General features: G+C 45.3%; 1 protein-coding gene across 1 annotated transcript in view; it reads left to right on the forward strand.

Annotated features, from left to right (window-relative positions):
• LOC140427387 (uncharacterized) overlaps positions 1–24,424 on the forward strand; it is a 190,144-nt gene that overhangs the window by 44,705 nt on the left and 121,015 nt on the right. The window lies entirely within an intron of this gene.

Raw genomic sequence — 24,424 nt, forward strand, 5'->3', positions numbered from 1 at the left:
AACCTTTGATGTGGCATCTTATCAAAGGCCTTTTATAAATCCAAGTACACCACATTTGCAGGTTGCCCATTGCCCACCTTTCTTGTTATTTCCTCAAAAGACTCATAAATTAATTAAATATTATTTCCATTTCACAAAGCCGTGTTGGCCCTGTCTGATCATATGATTTTCTAAGCATCACCTGCAATGATTTCGCAGAAATAAGAAGAAGCCCTTCGGCCCATCGAGTCTGCACAGACTTACTCTTTCATGCCAAACACGTTCCCTCAATTTGAAACTCAAAGCCCAAGTTTAAGATTTAAATGCGCCTCAGCTCAGTACAGCTAGGCGAGGCGATGACGGGCGAAGAGCATAGAGACTAGCAGAAATTGGGAGTATTTTGATTGGCTGCAGGTGCCAGCATGCACAACCTGAGCCTGATTGTCTTTGTGCACCAGAAAAACATCTGTAGAATTGTATGAATTCTTGGGACCTTTCTGGCCTGATCGAGATGGGCAAGGAACCAGCTCAGCCTCTCCATATCAAATGTGACAACACAACCGAGGCACTGAATTGAGCGTTGAACTGACTCGAACTAGTGCATGCAACAAGCAGCAGAGCGAGAGGATAAACTAATTTGCGACTGGAGTGCCTAATGGCAAGTCTGGGAATCGATCCAGCAGCTGGAAATTAATAATACTGATGAGAAGGAGGTGGGGGGTGGCTACTGTCAGGCTGGCCTTGACCTCAGGCGAGATGTGTGTTACTCTGTAACACTTTTGACTTCTGTTATAATTAAAACTGGATTTCAATTTAATAGCTATTGGAAAACAAACTGAATCAATGCAGTTTCCTTTTATTCTGATGCTGCAGAACTGGTTGTACCTCCTTCAACCGCGTCCATCTGTTTGCAAAACATCCAGCAATTTAAAAATTAACATATTTGGGAATGTGATATTTTTTCCTAACTTTTAAAAATGATGTTGACCATTTATTAATATTTTTACTGGCAATCTCCTTGTCATGTTCTGCATAATTTTCGAAACATAAGCTCTTTGTGGGATAAGTTATTTACATATGCCAAAACTAGGGTAAATTCCTCTGGACATTTTCTTGCTCTGCTGCAAGCTCCAAAATGTCTTGATTATAGTGTACCAGAATTGGTCTGCTGCTGTCCATTAAGTGCCATGGAGTGACCACCTATTTTTAGTGGGGCTAAATGGATCTATGCAAACAAAATGAAGTCCCAGGGCCGTTCTAAAATATCATGATTATTACAGATTAGTTACGCCACAAGGCCCATCTTAATAACCAAGTTTTGCATCAAGCAAATGAAGCAAAAATAATATGTTTAATTGAATAATGTTTTATGCAGAAAAAGTATGTGTGTTATGGGCCAGGGCTTAGAAACTCCAAAGTATATTATGAAGTTCACCTGACCTGTAATTGTTGAATTTGGCTAGGATGAGCCTTCACTTCAGGTGTTATTCATCAGACTTCCTAGGTGCTTTTATCAAAACAAAGTTTATTATAAGAATGTAGTTAAAAATATATAAAACAAGAACTTTGCTAAAAATTACAAACATAAAGAAAACACAACAGCTACAGCAATCTATGTATAGAACTGTTAATGAATCCCCCTTAGTAGCTGTTGCAATTCAATACAAAATCCAATAAACCAAAACCCCTTTCAAAGGCATGGCCCATCACACTGTAATCTCACTTGAATGGGACTGATCCTTTCCCCGAGATCCAGCCTCCAGCCAGCAGGTTCAAAACTCCTTCCGGAAAGCAACTCTATCTTTAAAGTTACCACGGTAGTTTGCCACATCCAATGTGCTTTCAGTTCCCTGTAACAGCTTTAAAATAAAACACTGCTTACCTTCTGCAGTCCAAAACAACAAACCAAAATTGAACCCCAAATACTAAAAACCCTCACCTGACAGCCCCAGCCCAGCTCTGTTAAGTAATGGGTTAAGAGACATTCCAATTAGTTGTCTCATTTATGTTAAGTATCCAATAATTGACACTGATATATAAAGAGGCTTCACGTGGCCTTTTTGTCAGGTGATATGAAGATAGAGGTTTGTGCAGAATCTAAATGGGTCTAACATAAAGACCAAAGTCTTCCACTACTGCTCTCAAATACCCCAAAATTCCCATGATTTGCTTATCCCTGTTTCGTGAAACGGGCGCTGCGATTCTAGCAGCATTCTCTCTCATCCCAACACTGGCTTCCCCACCTGCCCTTGACACTGACGGCCCTAGATAATCGACTTAGCTCCTGCCAATCTGGCATTTCTTTAGCCCTATCTTAAACCCTGCTTCATTAAGTGCTTTAATAATTTTGGTCACTCTTTCAACATGTGTCCCCCTGATCATCATCTCCAATTAACACTTCATCAATATATACTAAAGCCAAATCATCTTTAATCAACTCCCTTACTGTTGCCTGAAAGTGGTCTGGGGAATTAACATATCCTTGTGGCAATTTACAGTACATGTAATGTTTAGTGCCAAAGGTAAATGCTGTCTTTTCCCTGCTGTCTGGGTCTAACGGTACACTCCCGAATCAGTTGGCTAAATCTATACTAGTTAAATAAGTTTTGCCTGCCACCTTCTCCAATGTAGTTTGTGGATTTATTAAATACCGTTTATCCTTCTCTTTTTTCTTTTTGTAACCTTATTTAATGCTTTGTAATTCGTTACCATTCTAAATGTACCAGCAGGCTTGCTAACTACCTGAAGTGGGCTATTCGTCGATGCATATGTGACTTCTTGAATGATTCCGTGCTGTTCTAACTCTTTGATCGTTATCTCCAGCTCGCATTTGGCACCTCTGGTCAAGGGCTATTTCTTTTACGGCCTGTATCGTCTCCCTGGATTGTGTGCTGGAATTGTATGCTGATTAACCCCGTGTCATTCTTTCTATTGCTAGGTTTGCTTTCCTTATTTCCTTTACGTTATCAGTTGGTTTTAATATCTTAATTTTTTAAAATTTCTGCATCTATTTTTATTAATCGTTCCCTGCCATCAGATTCTCATTTCCTGATACTGCAAGTAATACTTCTAATCTAAGCTCCGGTCCCATATCTTTATTCCCTGAAGCTCTGCCTGCAATGTAGTTAACATTCTAAACTTCGTTTCTTCTGCTAGTGACCTTCTTGCAACTCAGCGGGCACTAGGACCCAGTGGAGCTGTGCCATATCACTTCCTTTCTACTGGGATCTTCTTTTCCCCCTGTGTAGTCTTAAAATAAAGTTTTAAAAATCCATAGTCTTTGCTATATGAAAATCCCCAAATCTTAAATTTGATGTGTAGTGAGTTTACAGAGAAAATACTGAAATCTCTACTATCTGGAACTCACTGAACAAAATTTTTAAATGTAGGTACATCATGGCTGCCTCTAATAAAGGAACATATGGCCTCAATTCATCGAATGCCTAGTCTTCGCATTTCAATTTTAGATTCCATTGTTCTCTCCTTTTTCTCTTTTAACCAACCAAGACTGCCGAGTTCAACTAATCATTTACAAATCCCAATTTATACATTTTGATTTTGCTTTTTGTTTACTTCCTGAGAATTGTGTTCTAAATAACTTCCACAATGTTAAGCATTATTACTGATTTTCTAAAGAACTTTCAAATACTTTCCCCATTTTAAATCTCATTTTTAACTGCCCCTGTATACCTCCTAATTGATGTGCAACTTCGTTTTGCAAAACACAACATTTTAAAAACTAGGAATACAAGAGGAAGTTCACAAATCCTTATTTTAAACACACACTCATTCATCCACCAAGATCTCCACTCAAACGAAAGGAATTCAAAGCATCATACTTTCATTCATCTCAACCAACTGGACAATAAACCTTTGAATTTGCACGTTTTTTCCCTTCTTCAAAACTGGAAAGTAAATTTAAACATTCCTGAAACCACCTCTTTTCCGATACGGTTCTGAATTTTCCAAGTCTCTGGTTCCCCCTAGTGGCCATTCATCTCCCAACTTTTTCACTCATAAGACATATCTCCTCCTAACAAAATCCAACTTTAATCAATTCTAATTGTACGGCATTGAATTGTCTGCAGAACATTCCCTCAGTGGTCGTAACTGAATTGTCTGTAACATTCTCTTAACCCGTTAAAGACCTTAACCGAATTAAAGTGTAATTCAATACAACCAATTTTAATTTCCAACATGCAAACTGAATTCTGAGGCACATTCCCTCAAGCCCTAGCTGAATTGTCCCCATAAATTCCCTCAGTTAAATAGCCCTCAATCGTACTTATATTAATTGAAATTAGTTTTCTAATCCGCCAGACTGACCTTTGATTTCGTCGAGACGACCTTACCTGACCATGTGCGAGTGATTAAACTTCATCAGACTACGCGACAGAGGAAAACCGACATTTTCCAGCTACTCACGTCGTGGGCCCATTTCCTCTCTCTCTGTCCGAGATCAGTTTAATTCTAATTTCGTAGATGACCGGTGGTCGCCTGTAGAAATCCCTCCACTGCCACCAAATGAAGAAATTGAGTTCTTTCTGTCCAGTCTGGTCTCAATCAAAAGGCTGAGTTCGGATATAGAAATTCCTTTAGTTTATTTCAAATAGCTTGCAAGCTTACACTCCCTCTGATGAAGGCAGGAGACTCATGTCTCTTGAAACTCCCAGAGCGAGTGAGACAAAGGGAGGCGACACATGTGGTCTCATATACATTCATGCAGGATCAAGCTCCACATACGCGAATACAAGATTCCGATAGGCCCTTTCCTTGACCTGGTCATATAATCGAACTGCCACTGATTCTGATAGGCTCATTACACATTCCTTTCCTTCCTCTGGGCCTCTGCCTCCCAGCATCCTTTGTGCAAAGAACCAGTCCCAATAGCCCCCCCCCCCCCCCCCCCTCCCTCGCCATGCTTTGCCCATCTCTTTGTTCACTTCCTGCAACCCAAATTAATGTCCATAATGCACTATTCTAACTGGTCATCCCAGTCTAATGCTCTTTTCTTTAGTTCAATTCCTCGTCTTCTCGGAGGCTGAAAAATGTATTAAAGGATGCAGCGGTAAGGGATGAAGACTATACGAAACTGATAGAACAGGTTAGTGATCACTGTGAAGTTTGTAGGAAATACAGAAGGACGCCAGCACGACCGATAGTAACCCTACCTTTGGCCAGGGATTTTAACGGCATTGTGGCCATGGACCTTAAGATCTGGGATGAAGCCAATAATATATTTATTTTGCATTTTGTAGATTTAGCAACCAGATTTAGTCAATCAACGATTGTACGAAGTAAAGAAAACACAGTAATCCTGGATCAAATCGTGCAAAAATGGATAGGGACAGGACCGGCAGAATTCCTTACAGACAACGGCGGAGAATTTGCTAATGATGAGTTTAGGGATATGTGTGAAAACGTGAATATCACAGTTATGAATACGGCTGCGGAAAGCCCATTTAGTAGTGGTGTGTGTGAAAGAATCCATGCGGTAATAGATGACATGCTTCGGAAAACTTTGGCAAATAGACCAAACTGCAAGCTCAATTCAGCTTTAGCATGGGCGGTACATGCAAATAATTCATTGCAGATGGTTGGGGACTATAGTCCCGATCAATTAGTGTTTGATAGAAATCCTAAAATTCCGTCCATTTTAGATGATCAGTCTCCAGCTTGTGAAGGGCCCACAATTAGCTCTGCCTTTGCTGAGCATTTAAATGCATTACATAGCAGTAGGAAAGAGTTTTTGGAAGCAGAAGTCTCTGAAAGAATTCACAGAGCTTTAAGACACAATCATAAAATCATAGAATTTACAGTGCAGAAGGAGGCCATTTGGCCCATCGAGTCTGCACCAGCTCTTGGAAAGAGCACCCTACACAAGGTCAACACCTCCACCCTATCCCCATCCCAATAACCCAGTAACCCTACCCAACACTAAGGGCAGTTTTGGACACTAAGGGCAATTTATCATGGCCAATCCACCTAACCTGCACATCTTTGGACTGTGGGAGGAAACCGGAGCACCCGGAGGAATTCCACGCACACACGGGGAGGATGTGCAGACTCCGCACAGACAGTGACCCAAGCCGGAATCGAACCTGGGCCATCCACAATGCTACCGTGCTGCCATCAGATACCGTTTTTCAGCAAGAAGACATAGTATACTATAAGAGAGACAATTCTAATCAATGGAAAGGTCCAGGGAAGATCAAAGACATAGATGGCAAAACAATTATTTTGCAACGTGGCAATCAAACTGTTACGGTACATTCATCAAGGATAATGGGCACAGATTACAAATTTTCAAATTTAGACAGAGCAGACAGACATGACGAGGAACCAGAGTCATCTGGTACGCACATGTTACAGAACTATGAGGACCAGTTAACTGATATAGACAGGGTTTCTGTAGAGGAACACAACATGTCTGATGAATTAGAACAGGCCATTTTTCCGAAAGGACAACTCAAAAGTTGGTACAAAAGTGACATACTTACCTGAATGGTCTAGTCAATGGAAGGATGCACTGTACTTAGTAGAGCAGGGAAGGCCACTGGAAAGTATAAACATTGGTTGAATGTACAGCATTCAGGGGAGGGAGTCAAGACAATGGATTGGGAACACAAAGTTCAAAAATGGAGGGCACAGAAACGCAGTGCTAGTTCAGATAGTACTTCGGATAGTGAACAGGTCCGCAGGAAAAGTTCAAGAACTATTGAAAGGACATCCCACAGCAGAAGGGAAAGATCAAGCAGTAGCAGTATATTTGGGTAATATACCTATTGACTGTCACATTGACAAATCCCTGTGGGAAAATGTGCACTCTATAAAAAGTGTCAATGAAAAAAGGTTCAGGATAGACATCGCAAGTTTGAAGCATATGTTGGAAAGAGGGGAAATAGCAAAAAATTAAATGGGTCGACAGTAGCTATCAATTGTCAGACTGTTTTACAAAAAGAGGGGCTAGTTCACAGAAACTTTTGGACATTGTTAATGAAGGGCGCCTGTTTCTGTGACTTTTTTTTTCTTCCACAAAAAAGAGAAGGGGGGAAATTGCGTTTGTGTTTTTGAGTTTCTTGTAATTTTGTTTTCACCGAATTTTTTTTTCTCCAAGGAAGGGGAGACTGTTAAGTAATGGGTTGAGAGACATTGCAATTAGTTGTCTCATTTATGTTAAGTATCCAATAATTGACACTGATACGTGAAGAGGCTTCAGGTGGCCTTTGTGTCAGGTGATGGGAAGATAGAGTTTTGTGCAGAGCCTGTTGAAGTGAAATAAAGGTGTTCGTAAAAAGGAGAAGAACCTTTGACTCTTCATACAACAGCAGCTAAACGTCTAACAAGCTCCACCCACAAATGACACAAGGCTGATAACATTGTCTTTGCTGATCTGCTTTCTATTAACAATCTGGGTACATACCTTTCATCGATGCTTCTATAAAACAAAAAGGGTTTTATATTCCTTCTGTTTATAAACATCTGTAAGCCTGTTTTCTTCCATTTTTTGTGTTGACTGGGGAGTCTGTTTTGTGTGCTGTGGTCTTTTGTCATAGTTAACGTGGTAGCCATCTGAATTGGTTGAACATGGGAATACTGCTAATTCCAACCAGAATGGAGATAATTGGCCAATTCCACCCCACCATGTCAATCACGCCTGCAGAAGTTGGATTGATTTTATGCACATATGTTCCTATCATTCATACATTGCATTTTGATGTAGAAATGATCAGTCCAGATTTAATGCAACACTAAAGGAGGTCATTCAGCCCACTACTCCATGTGATTCTCTGTAGAGTAGTCGGTCTCATTTATCCACTGTAGCCCTACAAGTACCTGATAAAAGACAGGATGGAGGCAGGCAAGCTGTACTTAATTCAGTAAGAAGAAGGTGTTTTGAATTATTTAATGTTTACGGTGGTGTGTTTTCTCAAACCCTTGGCTTGTGTGATCTAATTTGCTAATAACCTTCAGCAAACTTGAGTTATGATTAATCCACAAGGTTAACTTATTTCCATTCAAAACCCACATGCACACAGTAAAGGGGCGGAATAGAAAAAGGAGTTTTACAACCATGGATTGTAACACCCCAGAACCGAGGAATTATTTCACTTAGCAGTTTGAGTTCGGCTGGTTGAAGACCAGAGTTGTAGATTTTGCTTTGCAGTTGATGCCGATACCGCAAGTAGGGCTCTCTCTCGCTCTGTCTCCCATCTCCTCTCTCCCCCCCCCCACACCCATGGTTGGAGGGCCAGTTTGTCTGTACTTCATCTGATTTTGTTGATTACATAATGAGGTGTGAGATTCCACAGGCTGAGAAGAATTATTTTGCTGTTATAACTCCTGGTAGTAGCTCCCAGGATGACATGCCAAAGAGAACAAAGAACAATACAGCACAGGAACAGGCCCTTTGGCCCTCCAAGCCTGAGCCGACCATGGTACCCGCCTAAATTAAAACCATCTGCACTTACGGAGTCCGTATCCTTCCATTCCCACCCTGTTCATATATTTGTCTCGATGTCCCTTAAGTGCCACTATCGTACCTGTCCCCGTCACCTCCCCAGGCAGCGTGTTCCATATATTTGCCACCCTCTGTGTAAAAAAACAAAACAACTTGCCTCGCACATCTGTTCTAAACTTTTCCCCACGCGCTTTAAAGCTATGTCCCCTAGTACTTGACTCTCCTACCCTAGGAAAGAGGATCTGACTATCCTGTGACTTGTGACAGGATAGTCATGTGACTTGTTGCAGCCATATTTCTTTCAGAACAAACACAAACAGTAAAAAAAAATAGCAGTACAAAGTTTAGAACATAAGGTGTTGGATTTATTTTAATATCCTAAGAATCCAACATTACTGTCTATTGCCATTTAAAATCATTGTCTCCACTCTTAGTTTCTGGTCATTCCACTGGCTGCCTTTAAAAAAAAAAGGTTCTTTATCGTTTCCTCCACTGCATCTTTTGTCCAAAACTTTAAATGCACTCCCTAGCTCAAGTGCCTCTTATTCTGTTGGTAGTCCCTCAGGATTGAGGATGACTTGCCTCCACTATAGTTCGATGGGTTCTGAGATCTGCATACTCTGCCACATGTGAGGAAGGTGGTACTTGAAATGTTGGGTAAATAGGTTATTTGGAGATCCTCATAATGCTCAAATTACCCTCTCCATGTTCTTGGCCATAGTTGCCTTTCCGAATGAGTCTTTCCATTTTTGGTCAGTCACAAGCAAGGTTCTCCCATAGACCGACAGATATATTTATTCACTTCAGGAATGCTTTGAGGATGTTCTCAAACGTTTCCACTGATCTCCTCGGAGTCTCCTGCCATGAAAAATTTCCGATAAGAGCAATTGCTTCAAAGATCTGGTGTCAGGCATGTGAATGTCTGGGATCTGAAATCCGAGAATAAGGCCATGGTATACCTGGCGGCACTGATTCCCACGCTCCTATATGCTTTGGAGATGAGGACAGTTTCCATCAGGCACCTCACAGCACTGTAGAAATACCACCAGCGGAGCTGTCACAAGATCCTCCAAATCCGGTGGTAAGAAAGGCGGTCCATCAGCAGCATCCTTCCACATGCCCCATATCAAGGTGCTAATCACTCAAAACCTTGTACCATCAGCTAATGAGAACAGCCTTTTTTTCGTCCATAAGAAGAAGCAGAAGTAGGCAATTCGGTTCATCGAGTCTGCTGCGCCATTCAATTAGATCATTAAACATTTTTTTTTAGAGTACCCAATTCATTTTTTCCAATTAAGGGGCAATTTACTGTGGCCAATCCACCTACCCTGCACATCTTTGGGTTGTGGGGGCGAAACCCACAAAAACACAGGGAGAATGTGCAAACTCCACACGGCCAGACCCAGAGCCGGGATCGAACCTGGGACCTCAGCGCCGTGAGACTGCAGTGCTGCCACTGCGCCACCGTGCTGTCCTATTCAATGAGATCATGAATGAACTGAAATGATAATCCTCAACACCACTTCCCTGCCTTATTCCATAGTCCTTGGTTCCCTTTCTGATTAAAAATCTTGTCTGTCTTAGCCGTGAGCATTCTTAATGACCCAGCCTGTAAAACCCCCTGTCGTAAAGAATTCCACAGATAGGACCTGGGAGCGCCCATTGGATTGGTGGAGGTGATGGAGGGTATGGGGGAGATGCAGGCGTGGAAGGCCCCGGGCCCGGGTGGCTTCCCAGTGGAATTTTATGAAAAGTTCTCTGAAGACCTGGGGCCCCTGCTGGTAAGGGCATTAAATGAGGCAAAGGAGAAAGAGGAGCTTCCCCCCCCCAACGTTGTGGCAGGCCTCAATTTCCTTCATTTTAATGAGGGATAAGGACCCGGAGCAATGTGAGTCCTACCGCCCAATTTCATTGCTAAATGCGGATGCAACGTTGCTGCCCAAGATCTTGGCCTCTCGGATTGTGGACTGTGTGCCGGGGGTGATAGGGGAAGACCAGACGGGGTTTGTACAGGGGAGGCATCTGTTGGTCAATATTAGGCGTTTGTTAAATGTTATAATGATGGCCCCGGAGGTACGAAATGTGGAGGTGGCGGCCGCTATGGACGTGGAGAAGGCCTTTGACCAGGTGGAATGGGATTACTTGTGGGAGGTGCTGGGACGGTTTTGGTTTGGGCAGGGGTTTGTGGATTGGGTCTGGCTGTTGTACCGGGTGCCGGCAACATGTGAGCATACGAAGCGATGAGTTTGGGGTATTTTAGGTTACATCATGGGACATGGCAGGGATGCCAACTCTCTCCATTGCTCTTTTCCTTGGCGATACAGCCATTGGCAATAGCGTTTAGAGCATCAAGGGGTTGGCAGGGGATAGTGCGGGTGGAGGGGGGGGTGCATAGGATCTCGCTGTATGTGGACGATTTGTTGCTCTACATATTGAACCCACTGGGACGGGGGGGTGATCATGGGCATGCTGGAGGAATTCAGACGGTTCTCTGGGTACAAATTAAACATGGGCAAGAGTGAGGTTTTCCTGATCCAGGTGAGGGGGCAGGAGAGAATGTTGGATGAATTGCCATTCAAGGTAGTGGGGGCGAGTTTCAGGTATCTGGGCATTCGGGTGGCGTGGGGTTTGTTCGTTTATGTTTATTGTCACGTGTACCAAGTTACAGTGAAAGTATTTTTCTGCGAGCAGCTCAACAGATCATTGAGTGCATGAAAAGAAAAGGAAATAAAAGAAAATACATAATAGGGCAACACAAGGTATACAATGTAACTCGATAACACCGGCATCGGGTGAAGCATACAGGGGTGTAGTGTTAATCAGGTCAGTCCATAAGAGGGTTGTTTAGCAGTCTGGTAACAGTGGGGAAGAAGCTGTTTTTGAGTCTGATCGTGCGTGTTTTCAGACTTTTGTATCTCCTGCCCAATGGGAGAAGTTGGAAGTGTGAGTAGGCCGGGTGGGAGGGGCCTTTGATTATGCTGCTCGCTTTACCCAAGCAGCGGGAGGTGCAAATGGAGTCAATGGATGGGAGGCAGGTTCGTGTGATGGACTGGGCTGCGTTCACGACACTCTGAACCTCTCTTGGGCCGAGAGGTTGCCATACCAGGCTGTGATGCAGCCAGATAGGATGCTTTCTACAGTGCATCTGTGAAAGTTGGTCAGAGTTAATGTGGACATGCCAAATTTCCTTTGCTTCCTGAGGAAGTTTAGGCGCTGTTGTGCTTTCTTGGTGGTAGCGTCGACATGGGTGGACCAGCACAGAGTTTTGGAGATGTGTACCCCAAGGAATTTGAAACTGCTAACCATCTCCACCTCAGCCCCACCCATTGATGCTAACAGGGGTGTGTACAGTACTTTGCTTTCTGAAGTCAATGACCAGCTCTTTCGTTTTGCTAGCATTGAGGGATAGATTGTTGTCGCTCCACCACTCCACTAGGTTCTCAATCTCCCTCCTGTATTCTGACTCGTCGTTATTCGAGATCCGGCCCACTATGGTCGTATCGTCAACAAACTTGTAGATGGAGTTGGAACCAAATTTTGCCACACAGTCGTGTCTGTACAGGGAGTATAGTAGGGGGCTAAGTACGCAGCCTTGCGGGGCCCCGGTATTGAGGACAGTTGTGGAGGTGGTGGTGTTGTTTATTCTTACTGATTGTGGTCTGTAGGTCAGAAAGTCATGGATCCAGTGCAGAGTGAGGAGCCAAGTCCTAGGTTTTGGAGCTTGATATGAACCTGGCTGGGATTATGGTGTTGAAGGCGGAGCTATAGTCAATAAATAGAAGTCTGATGTCGGAGTCCTTGTTGAGATGCTCTCGGGATGAGTGTAGGGCCAGGGAGATGGCGTCTGCTGTGGACCGGTTGCGGCGGTATGCGAATTGCAGTGGATCAAGGTGTTCTGCGAGTATGAAGGTGATGCGCTTCATGACCAACCTCTCAAAGCAGGGCCACCGGACGGTAGTCAGTGAGGCACGTTGCCTGATTTTTCTTTGGCACCGATATGATGGTGGTCTTCTTGAAGCAAGTGGGGACCTCGGAGCGGAGGAGGGACAGGTTTAAGATATCCACAAACACATCTGCCAGCTGGTCTGCGCAGGCCCTTAGTGCACGACCAGGGATCCCGTCCGGACCCACTGCTCGGCTTCGTTTTGTAGCCCATTATGTTGTTTAGGCCTTGCCACAACTGCCGCGAGTCTGTAACGCTAGTCTGTGACTAGTTTGGTCTGATATTCTCTCTTGGCATCTCGGATAGCTTTGCGGAGGTCGTACCTGGATTTCTTGTATAGGTCAGGGTCACCTGACTTGAACGCCTCAGACCTGTCCTTCAGTAGGGAGTTAATCTCGCGATTGAGCCATGGTTTCCGGTTGGGAAACGTATGTACTGCTTTCTTTGACACACAGTCGTCCACACATTTGCTGAGAAGTCTGTGACGGTGGTGGAATACTCATTTAAGTTGGTCGCTGAGTTCTTAAATATGGACCAGTCCACTGTCTCCAAGCAGTCACGTAGGAGCTCTTCTGTTTCCTCGGACCAGCACTGAACCACCATCTTCGCTGGATTCTCCCACTTGAGTTTCTGCTTGTATGCCGGGAGACGGAGCACCGTCTTATGGTCCGATTTGGGCAGCACGGTAGCCTTGTGGATAGCACAATTGCTTCACAGCTCCAGGGTCCCAGGTTCGATTCCGGCTTGGGTCACTGTCTGTGCGGAGTCTGCACATCCTCCCCGTGTGTGCGTGGGTTTCCTCCGGGTGCTCCGGTTTCCTCCCACAGTCCAAAGATGTGCGGGTTAGGTGGATTGGCCATGATAAATTGCCCTTAGTGTCCAAAATTGCCCTTAGTGTTGGGTGGGGTTACTGGGTTATGGGGATAGGGTGGCGGTGTTGACCTTGGGTAGGGTGCTCTTTCCAAGAGCCGGTGCAGACTCGATGGGCCGAATGGCCTCCTTCTGCACTGTAAATTCTATGATAATCTATGATATTCTATGATTTCCCAAAGGAATGAATGGTAGACACCCTTGATTTTTGAGTAGCAGTGGTTAAGAGTGTCGTCGCCCCTGGTGGACAGGAGATGTGCTGGTGTGAGCAGTTACACAAGTTGAATCTGGCCCCGCTGGTGGAGCAAATGAGGGGGGATTTTAAAAGGTGGGAAGTGCTCCCACTGTCACTGGCGGGGTGGGTTCTGTCTGTGAAGATGACGGTTCTCCCAAGTTACATAGATACATACATACAAGATAGGAACAGGAGGAGGGCTTTTGGCCCTTCGAGCCTGCTCCGCCATTCATCCCGATCATGGCTGATCATCCAACTCAATAGCCTAATCCTGCTTTCTCCCCATAGCCTTTGATCCCATTCTCCCCAAGTGCTATATCTAGCTGCCTCTTGAATATATTCTTAATTGTGTTCCAGAACCTCCCGATCTTTATTCCAAAGGCTTTTTTTCAGGAGGGTTAGTGCATTGACTTGGGGGTTTGTGTGGATGGGTAAAGCTCCATGAATAAAGGAGTTGCTGCTGTAACGGGGATGAGGGGGGGGGGGGGGGGTGCTGCGGTTTGGCTTTGTCAACTTGATGAATTACTAGTCAGAAAATATAGCCATGGTGGGGGAGGGGTCGGTATGGGAGCAGTTGGAGGCAGTCTCGTGCAAGGACTCTTGGGGGCACTGTTGACGGCGCCTTTGCCGTTCTCGCCGGCCAGATACTCCACAAGTCCGGTAGTGGTGGCGGCCCTGAGGGTGTGGGGACAGTGGCGGCAGCACCTGTGGCTGGAGGGGGCCTCAGTTTGGGAACCGATCTGCGGGAATCATCGGTTTGCTCCAGGTGGGCTAGACGCAAGGTTCCGAAGGTGGAGATTGAGTGGTTTGTGGACCTATTCGTTGAGGGCAGCTTCTTGAGCTTGGAGGGGTTGTAGAGGAATATGAGCTTTCCATCGGGAATGAGTTCCGGTATTTGCAGGTGCAGGACTATGTGAGGAAACGGGTGCCGTCCTTTCCTGACCTGCCCCTGGGGTTGCAGGAAATGGTGGTGTCGAAAACGGGTGGGTGAGGGCAGAGCTTCCGAGATCTACAAAGAGTTAATGGACTGGGAGGGCGCCCTGATAGGAGAAATCAAGCGCAAGTGGGAGAAAGAGTTAGGGAGGGTGTTGGAGGCTGGGCCGAGGGGGTGGGGGGGTGGCGTAGAGGCTCTGAGGAGAGTGAACGCATCCTCTTCCTGTGCGAGGCTTACCCTTATTCAGTTCAAGGTAGTCCACAGGGCACAAATGACAGTGGCCAGGATGAGTAAGATTTTTTGAGGGGATTGAGGATAGGTGTGGGCGGTGTGCGGGTGGGCCTGCGAACCGTGTCCACATGTCTTGGGCCTGTCTGAAGCTGGAGGGGTACTGGCGGGGGTTTGCTGACGTCACAGAACAGTACAGCACAGTACAGGCCCTTCGACCCACGATGTTGTGCCGACCACTTATCCTAAAGATCAACCTAACCTACACCCCTTCAATTTACTGCTGTTCATGTGCCTGTCCAAGAGTCGCTTAAATGTCCCTAATGACTCTGACTCCACCATCTCTGCTGGCAGTGCATTCCATGCACCCACCACTGTGTAAAGAATCAGCCTCTGACATCTCCCCTATACCTTTCTCCAATCACCTTAAAGTTATGTCCCCTTGTAACAGCCATTTCCGCCCTGGGGAAAAGTCTCTGGTTATCCACTCTATCCATGATGTCTGAGGTGTTTGAGGGTGAAGGTGGTCCCAAGTGCAGAAGTAGCAATCTTTGGAGTGTCGGAAGACCCTGGAGTCCAGGGGGTGAGGGAATCCAATGTGCTGGCCTTTACCTCCCAGGTAGCCCGGAGACAGATATTGTTTGAATGGGGGGGACTCGGGTCTGCCGAAACTGGGGGTTTGGGTGAGCGACCTTGTGGAATTCCTCAGGTTGGAAAAGATCAAGTTCACCTTGTGGGGACTGTGGAGGGGTTCTCCCGGAGATGGAAGCTGTTCATTGATTACTATGAAAACAGGGAAGTTGTCAGCAGTTTGTGTGGGGGGTTTAAAAATGAGGTAGGGGAGGTGAGGGGAGTGTCAGGAAGGGGGGATGGTGGGGTGTTAGATATTTATTTGTTATTTGAATTGCTGTTTGCTCTCTTGGTGTGGTTGTGTTTGATGTGTGTATATAATATATATATATATATATATATATTATATATATGTCTTAATATTTAAAAAAAAAGAATTCCACAGATTTGCTACCCTCTGAGAGAAGAAATTCGTCCACATCTCTGTCTTAAATGGGTGTCCCCTTACTCTGAGATTTAAGTCCTCCAGTCCGATACTATCCCATAAGGAGAAACAACTTCTCAGCATCTACCCTGCTAAGTCCCCTGAGAGTCCTGTCTGTCTCGGTAAGGTCACCTCATTCTTCTAAACGTCAATGAGTACAGAGATTTTCTTATAAGGTTGAGTAGGTTGGGACTGGACTCATTTGGAGTTTAGAGTAAGGGGTTGCCCATTGACAGATGAGGAGGAATTTCTTTAAGGGTAGTAAATCTGGAATTATTTTACCACAGAGGGCTGTGGCGGCTGAGTCATTAAGTATGTTTAAAGCTGAAATAGATAGATTTGTCCACCTTATCTAAACTTGTCAGAATTTGCAACACCGCTGTCAGAACTCCCGTCCACCTCCTTTGCTTCAAGGAGAACAACCCAACTTCCCAAATTTAGTCTTGCAGCTAAATTCCCTCATCCCTGAAACCATGCTGGTGAAGCTCCTCTGCAGCCTTATGGACCCTTGCATCCTTCCTGAAATGTGGGGAACAAACTGTTTGCAGTACTCTAGAAGTCTAAAGTTGTGCAGGTTAGGTGGGGTTACAGGGATGGAGCGGAAGAGTGATCTTTCAGAGGGTCAGTGCAGACTTGATGGGCCAAATGGCCTCCTACATTGTAGGAATTTTATGTTCTATGTGTCCTAACCAGAGCTTTACAAAGGTTCAACATAATTTCCTCGCTTTTGTACTTAAGCCTATATTTATGAAGCACAAGGTCCCACATCCTCTCTAACTAATCTCTCAAAATGATCTACTACTTCAAAGATCCATGCACATGAACCACCAGATCCCTTTGTCCCTTTATGTCATTTAGAATTCTGAATTCTGTCATTTGAGTCCACAAACGATCAGCCATGATCTCATTGAATGGTGGAGCAGGCTCGAGGGGCCAGATGGCCTACTCCTGCTCCTAGTTCTTATGTTCTTAAGTCTGCATTGTCACTCTCTAATTCCTCTGCCGAAATGCATCAGCTCAAACCCCTCTCTATTAAATTCCACCTGCTGCTTCTCTGCCTTTCTGCTGTGATCTATGTCCTGATGCAGTTGATTTAGATTAGATTGACTTTGTGAAAGAATCTATAGTTTTGGATTTTTTTTGGTCTGCGTTTGTAAATTAGCACCTATGGGGGTGACCTTTGGTTGTCTTGCGATTGTAACATTTAAGATACAGAGTATACCAAGGGTTGATGTATTCGGTCCTGCCTCAAGGCAGGGGTGGAATCCCATTGGGGGACACTTAACAGCTCACCCTGACCAGTTTAAGGGGCAGAATGAACAGTAGCCCATTGGAAGTAGGCAGCAAGGAGGGTTGCTTCATGTAGCTGAAGTGCTGTTAGCTCCAAGCTGCTGCGGGGACTGGAATGTGGATGCGGAGTTCGTATTGTGCCTGTGCTTAGCCTTGCCAACACAATGTGACACAGTCTCAGTATAGGGTAGTTTGCTGGTAAAGATCAAGAAGGCTGGCCTGGGAGCAGATTTGAGAGAGATCTGGAGTAATAAGAATCTTTATTCGTGTCACAAGTAGGCTTACATTAACACTGCAATGAAGTTACTGTGAAAATCCCCAATTCACCACACTCCTACGCCTGTTTGGGTACACAGAGGGAGAATTCAGAATGTCCAAATAACCTAATAGCATGTCTTTTGGGACTTGTGGGAGGAAACCGGAGCACCCAGAGGAAACCCACACAGACACTGGGAGAACGTGCAGGCTCCGCACAGCCAGGAATCGAATCTGGGACTCTGGCTTAGCATGCCTTTTGGGTCGAATTGTACCTGTGGAAACCAGGGTGGGGTTGAGCTGCTGTCGTCTGAGGATCACGCTAACTCTTTGAAGATGAGGAGCCGAAATTCATTCGGTAGGATTTTCAGGTCCCATCTGCCGGAGACCAGAAATTCCCAGCCGAGGTCAACGGGTCTGTCAAATTTTCCATCCCACCCACGACGATGCCCGCAGCGAACGAGGCAGGTAAATTTACCCCCTTGTAAGGAAGGCAGAGTATTAAAAATGTTTTGCGACTCATGGTGGTGACTGACGTCTGGCTCGGTTGTTGTGAAAATTTGGGGGGCCCATCTTGTTCGTGTTTGCCTTTATTAAAGTGCAGTTTGAGGTGTGTTTGACCAGTTTTCTCATTAATTCAGGTTTATTTCTTGTTAATTCTGGATGTTAAGAGTATGAAATAGATAGCATTGACTGCTTCGCTGGGTTTTGGAGACTAAAACTTCTTTTGTTTAAAACCATGGAATCTTGCAGTTTAATTCTCTTAGTAAGTAACTGGGATTTCAAATGTTGTCTACTTTTTAAAAATAAGTTCCTTTTCCCTAATCTGATTGTAATAAATTGGGGGTATTGCCTGGGACCATAATTAAATGGTTTTTTTTTTGGGGGGGGGGGGTTGTTTGGTCTGTGTTTGAAACAATATTTAATCAATTTATAGAATGCAATTATCCTCCACCCTGCACTTGCTGATGAAATCACTTCTTTTATCGAAGGTATCCCTGCAATTTCACTCATATGTTCTGTTTGCTGTAATTTATAATTCTCTTTTTTAAGTAGGCTCTTTTTATTGAGTAAATAGGCTTTGTTTGCTGCAGTTTGCTGTGAGTTTTGCTGTATGTCCTGCCCCATCACAAGGAAATGGCAGAGACTTGAAACAAGTATTTTATATTTGTTCCCAAGAATAGTCGAAAATCAAGAGGTAAAAGAGAGAGCTTAAAACAATCACGATACTAGAGAAAAGTATTGGGAAAACCAATGGGACCCGATGAATGAATTAATCTGCAATATTAGTTTTTTGAATAAACCTAACCAATTATTCAGAAGTTGATGATTGTGCTGATTGGCAGCATTTTGGCTTTCGCTTGTATTCTAGATCACTTGATTCAGACTAACCTACAGATTCCCATCTAAAGTACTTATCTAAAGATCTTGTCCTTTATTCTTTCACAGGATGTGGGTGTCGCTGGCAAGGTCAGCATTTGTTGCCCATCCCTAATTGCCCTTTGAATGAGTGGCTTGCTAGGCCATTTCAGAGGGCAGCTAAAAGTCAACCACATTGCTGTGGGTCTGGAGTCACATGTAGGCCAGACCAGGTAAGGATGGCAGATTTCCTTCCCTCAAGGACAGTAGTGAACCAATTAGGTTTTTACGACAATCAGTTATAGTTTTGTGGTCGCCATTTCTGAGAATGGCTTTCAATTCCAGGTTTATTAACTGCATTTAAATTCCATCAGCTGCCATGGTGGGATTTAGATCTAAAGATCTAGAGAACCATTGGCATGCCTCCAGGCAGTGTATGCTATTTGAACCACAGTATTACAGGTTATGGCTATACTGTGGGTAATAATTTTAGCAGCTGATATGGAGTATTTTCTTTTACGTTTTAAGCCAGTTGTCCTTCAGTGTTTATGTTAGAATTTGATAATGTCAATGGGTTGTCTTTTAGTTGCATCTTAATAGGACAAGAGCAAGCCTCATATTTTAGACCTTGTCTGTTCCAGCAAAGGGTTCCTCATTCAGCTTTTCCTAATATTGAATGACTGTGAAGGGCTCCATGTCTTCTATTTGAAGGTAGCTGGTGTTCCCAGGATTAGATGTTCCATGTTCTGGGTGCATTTAGTTAATATAAATTTATTGTAGGTGAGGATAGTCTGCAAAACTAAATGTTTTTACAGAAATAAAATGGGCATGAAGTTGACTGAGGAAAGGAGACAATTAACTGTTGTGGAGCACAATAGAACATTGTGATCAGTAATCCTCCTAAATAATTAGAAAGTTGACATTCACCCTTAGTCTGCTGATTGAAATATTTTTATTTTCTACAGTGTTAATCTCTTCAAGGGAGCTAGCTAAATACTGAAACAGCTAATTATACAACATCTTTGATGCACAGGTGTTTGTCTTAACTGTAATACAGCTAAAGAGTGGTAAAGGATGAGTGTGGCTGACTATTGACCTAAGAAGGGTTACACATAGAGGCAGGGGCCATGGTGAGGTTCTAAATTAATATTTTGCATCTGCCCAAGTCATAGCAAAAGAAAAGATAGCTGAGACACTTGATGTGTTCTGAATTGATGGAGGATTTATTAGATAGGCTGGCTGTCACCAGGACTGGATGAGATGCATCCAAGGCAAAATTAGGCACCAGGAAGTGGTGTCAAGTGTTGCTAACTTTTGGTTGGTTCAATTGGCTCTGTTTTATAACCTTTGCTCTAGAGTCGCCAGGTAGCTTTATGATACCACCACGAGGTTCAAGTTTAAGTAATGATCAATCATTCAACACACCAATTAGTAAGATTCAAATCAAAACACATTTATTATACACAGTAAATCGCTACTCATGCATAAACACTACTTTCTAGGCTATTTCTATAACTAACAGGCCTATACTTAGCTTCGGACTGGCCCACCAGGTCAGGGGAACAAATGGCCTTTCTTTCAGGTCCTGAATCTGCGGGATTTAAAAGCTGGTATGGACTGGTAGCTAGGAGCGCCTATCTCGTAGCGAGCGTTGACTTGAGACTTACTTTCTTGGAGGCAACAAGACAGGTCACTGTCAATGGTTGGTTCAAGTTGCTGAGTGACCCTGCCAAAGAAGGACGATTTAAACTTGAGGGCTTTACTTTATAATCCCCAGGGGCTTCCCGCCCTTCGGGGCGGAGCCCGTACCTGGTTCCAAGTGATTGGACTACTTTCTGATCACTTGGATCGATTCCTCCAATGCTGGAGCGGTTCCCAGATTGCTAGGCGGTCCTAAGTGTCCGTTGGCCTTCCTTTGTCTTGGCTCCTGCTGGCGCCGAGGAGTCTGGCTTGGCTTTGTTTACCTTAACTGTTGCCATTGTACCTGGGAATCGCACATTACTATGTAGATGGCTGCTACATTACTATGCAGATGGCTGCTGGTTTTAGTGCTGTCTGGTTGTTTTGCAGGTTCCAATATACATGATTTTTGTATTTGCTAGTCTTTGCCCGTGTTGGCTGAATTTCCCTTCAGCCTTTGCGGTTCTCCATTTTAAGTCGGGAAGTGGCCAACTCAGGTGGCCACACATCCTCCTTGTGATCCTAACGCGAAGCGTGAAGGATCAAATAACTGCGTTGTCTTCATTCCCTGACCCGGCGAGCACTTTTCTATGGCCTCTCCACTGACTGTAACTATGCAAGAAAAATTTTAACTAACATTCTAAGTGCCGCTATGTCAAAACAGGGACATGCATTACAAAATAAAAAGCGGTACCTCTAACTGTCCTCACCAAACTACACTCACTCAAACATTCAATCATATTACCTTTTAAAAAAATATATATTAAAGTTTTTTAACACAATTTTTCTCCCTTATAAACAATAACCCCCCCCTCATAACAAAATAAAACGAGAAATCGCACAGAGCAAGATATATACATGGCAAAATGATATATTTACACAGCTTTGTACACTGGCCCTCACCCGTACGTGCCAGTTTCCCCAACCCTTCATGTTATCTCTTGCTCATCCACCCTCCAAGGCAGTCCCCCCCCCCCAAGGTTGCTGCTGCTGCTGACCGATCTTCCTCTAACGCTCCGCGAGATAGTCTAGGAACGGTTGCCACCGCCTGTAGAACCCCTGCGCAGACCCTCTCAAGGAGAACTTAATCCTCTCCAACTTTATGAACCCATCCATATCATTTATCCAGGCCTCCAGGCTGGGGGGGGGCTTCGCCTCCTTCCACATTTCCACATTAGCAAGATCCTTCGCCGGGCTACTAGGGACGCAAAGGCCAGAATGCCGGCCTCTTTCGCCTCCTGCACTCCCGGTTCGTCCACTACTCCAAATATTGCTAGCCCCCAGCTTGGCTTGACCCGGACTTTCACCACCTGAGATATTGCTCCCGCCACTCCTCTCCAGAACCCCTCCAGTGCCGGGCATGACCAAAACATATGGACATGGTTCGCCGGGCTGCCTGAGCACCTTCCACATCTGTCCTCTACCCCAAAGAACCTACTCAACCTCGCCCCCGTCAAGTGCGCTCTGTGGACCACCTTAAATTGTATCAAGCTGAGCCTGGCACACGAGGAGGAGGAATTAACCCTACCTAGGGCATCAGCCCACAGACCTTCCTCGATCTCCTCCCCCAGCTCCTCCTCCCATTTACCCTTCAACTCTTCTACCAGCGCTTCCCCCTCTTCTTTCAACACCTGGTGTATTTCCGACATCTTGCCCTCCCCGACCCAAACACCCGAGATCACCCTCTCTTGAACTTCTCGTGCCGGGAGCAACGGGAATTCCCTCACCTGTCGTCTCACAAAAGCCCTCACCTGCATATATCTAAAGGCATTTCCCGGGGGTAACTTGAACTTCTCCTCCAGTGCCCCTAGGCTCGCAAACGTCCCGTCGATGAACAGGTCCCCCATTCTTCCAATCCCCGCCCGATGCCAGCTCTGGAACCCCCCGTCCATCTTCCCCGGGACAAACCGGTGGTTACCCCTGATCGGGGACCACACCGATGCTCCCATTGCACCCCGGTGCCGTCTCCACTGGCCCCAGATCCTTAGCGTCATATTAACTTCTTAAACAATACACACAAAATCATGGCAGCATTATTCACATTTTTCCTGGCTTGGCAGTCAAGCTCAGGATTGTACAATCGTTCATGAAACACATTTCTTTATTCACAAAAGGAACGCAAACGAATGTCCTTTATTATAGATCGCGGGGGTCAGGGGTCTGGTCATAACCAAAAATAGGGGATCTTATCCTATATACCGGGGTGCGAGCGCGGTAGGCTCTCCTTCGCCATTTCCTCAGGCGAATAGTCTGCACGATGCTGCAGAGTATCGCCAATACTAGTAGGGATTCTATTAAGTAGGACAGGGAATACCAGGTTATAAACCTGTCACACCAAGATGGTGTGGTGTCGCTTGTGACTGGGCTCTGGGTGCTCTGGGGAAGTGAATCATTAACGGCTGGGGGGTTGGGGTCAGGGGGTTCACGTTCGCGCACAACCAAATGTTCATTAGGGTGATGAGCAACACGGAGGATGTCCTCATGGTTCTTCTTTCTCTTCGCTGGAGCGTCTGGAGTTCTGTGGGATCAAGCATCTGTTACTATCTTGGTTTAATATCTCGTCTGTTAGTATGTCTGTCCTTCAGTGCCAATTCTCCCTTTACAATTTGTCACCATGTGTGACTCGCTCATTTTTTTTTTCTTAAACAGAATATTCAGGGCAAGACACACTTAAAAATACTGAAACAGTGCGAGCCGTCTCGCAGGCTGTGCGATTTACCATCCAAATGTTTGAGGATGTAAATAGCATAGGGTTGGCAACCCAACAAAACAAAACTTTTTTTTTGAACCAAAAGTGCCGAAATGAGGTGCGTATGGGCCGCGACGGGTAAGAATTGGATGGAATCCCCGGGTAGGACGGCGACCAATGCCGTGTGTGCTCTACCCGAGCGTAGCTGACCAAAGGGGGGTTCTCGGGCAGGGCGGGCCCCAATGCCGTTTCTCCACTGCCTGAGCAACCAACAAGAGCGGGCAAGAAATGTAGTGATCGTGGGGGGTTGCCGTATTGGTTCTACCTTCGAACCAGAAGAGCAGTTACGAACGGGGGTCTGGCAAGCTCTCAGCGGTTTCTGCCGAAAAATAAGGCGTGGGGCCGTGGAAAAAGTTTCCGATCTTACAAACGATATTTAACAATACCACGACAAACAACATTAAACATGCTGCAGGTTCCATCAGAAAGGACACCGTTTTCTCCCAAGCGGTTCCTTTTTAAAACATCATCTGGACACCTCAGTTATCACTTGCGAACAGGGGCGCAAAGGGGTTCTCGCTTGGGGAGTCAGACCCAAAGTCGTCATCTTCTCCCAGATGTCAAACTCTCGAGTGTATAAGGGCGGATAGGGCTGCATGGTGCGATTTGGGATCCATCTCGTCGTTCCGGACGAGCCTGTATGAGTTGTCGCGGTGCCAAAAGGTAGTTCTGTGGGGACGGAATCGGGCTCGTAATCGTAGGTCGGTGGTTGGTGTTGGGGTTTGTTCAGGAAAGTGATCATGAAGGGATCACTCGAATCGTGGTCAGATTCGCTGGGTGTGGGTCCTGTGCATGCGGATAGTAGGGAGGCGTGCTGTGGCTGTTGTCTGAGTCACAGTCGCTGGCGCTACTGCTGCTGTCTGTGGGTGTTCCGGGGCGGAGTCTAGAGGTCAGGGGTGGAGTCGAGGGTGAGTCCGTGGATGTGGTGGGCGTGTTGGGGGAGAGTAGGGATATGTTGGCTGTGGGCGGGGTGTGGTCTGCTGCGTTGAGCATGACGTGGTGTGTGTGGTTCGACTGTGGTCCATATGCCTTAAGCTGGTTAATATGGAACCACGCCGTCTTTCCGTTGGGGTACTTTATTTTGTAGACGGAAGGGCTTACTTTGTCCGCAATGGAGTACGGACCCGAATATTTAGGTGACAGGAATGTGCTGGGGTTGTATATTGAGAGCATGACTTGCTGTCCTACACTGAACTCAGTCGCATGTACTGTCTTATCGAAACAGGCCTTGCTCTGTTTCCTTTGTGTGCTTAATCGTACCGCGGCTGCTAGCTGAGCCGTTTTAACATTCTCTACCAGTTCTACTGCTTTCTCGTGTGTGAGGGCCGTCACTTCGGGGCTGGTCAAATCTAATCCCAATAAGAATTCTGTGCCTTTCATGGGGCGC

The sequence above is a fragment of the Scyliorhinus torazame genome, chromosome 7, assembly GCF_047496885.1.
Source record: "Scyliorhinus torazame isolate Kashiwa2021f chromosome 7, sScyTor2.1, whole genome shotgun sequence".
NCBI classification, from domain to species: Eukaryota; Metazoa; Chordata; class Chondrichthyes; order Carcharhiniformes; family Scyliorhinidae; genus Scyliorhinus; species Scyliorhinus torazame.